This window comes from Filicampus tigris, chromosome 2 (genome assembly GCF_054856515.1).
Source record: "Filicampus tigris isolate MCC_2025a chromosome 2, RoL_Ftig_1.0, whole genome shotgun sequence".
In the NCBI taxonomy this organism is placed as follows: Eukaryota; Metazoa; Chordata; class Actinopteri; order Syngnathiformes; family Syngnathidae; genus Filicampus; species Filicampus tigris.
This window is the reverse complement of record NC_141218.1, coordinates 4,261,677-4,262,575: the sequence shown is the minus strand read 5'-3', so window position 1 is coordinate 4,262,575 and position 899 is coordinate 4,261,677.

Here is an 899-nt window from a genome sequence, read left to right as displayed (position 1 = left end):
GAGGAGGCCAAAAGGGGGAGTGGCCAAGCGGGATGCTTTGCTCGCACTCACTTCCGGCTTCACGACACGCACTTCTGGTTGTTGCCTCTGGAAAATCTGTCGACGGACAAGAGATGGGTGAGAAAACGTTGGTTTACTTAACGACGACAGTAATGTAACAAAAATATAATGTCGGGGGTTTAATGTCAATAAATGTTTCCCTGGATGTTCTCTTGCTGCCCTCTTGTGGAGGTTACTGCGCACTACATGGCATTACATTTTCTACGTTTGTTTTTTTGTGCATGTTACCAGTGCAAGCTTTTGAAGAAAGACATTTTACAAAAATCTTACGGCACAGCACCAAACAAAAATTTCAAACAGGTAGTTTATATCTACTATAATTAAAAGGTAATTTTATTCACTCATATATTTAATGGGAAATCTTGACATGTTCTGTTGAATAAAGTTATTATTCCGTTATACGAATGGAAACAGGTGGATACACAGGTCGATTGGACTTTCCATCTCGTGGAAAAGCATTTTATTGCATGTCTTTATATGTGGCTGTAAAGTGGCAAAGAATACAATTTTTCGAGCAATAATTGAAATTAGACTTGGATCAGAATTTTGGCGACGATCACTGATGAGAGAGTTAAAAAAAAAAAAGGATGACATTTCACCGATCCGATCAGAAGTTGGACCAATCTATTGAAACAATTTGTTTATTTCCTTATTAGTCGACCCCCGTTATTTGCAGAGGATTGGGACCGGCCGGCCCACGAATAGCCAAAATTTGCGTACTCCCATTGAAATTAATTGGGAATAATTAAACCCTAACAATTCTCCCAACACCCCCCCGCCCCCAAAAAATTCTAAATATCGCGGGAAATAAAAAAATTAAATGCCATTACAACCAATCA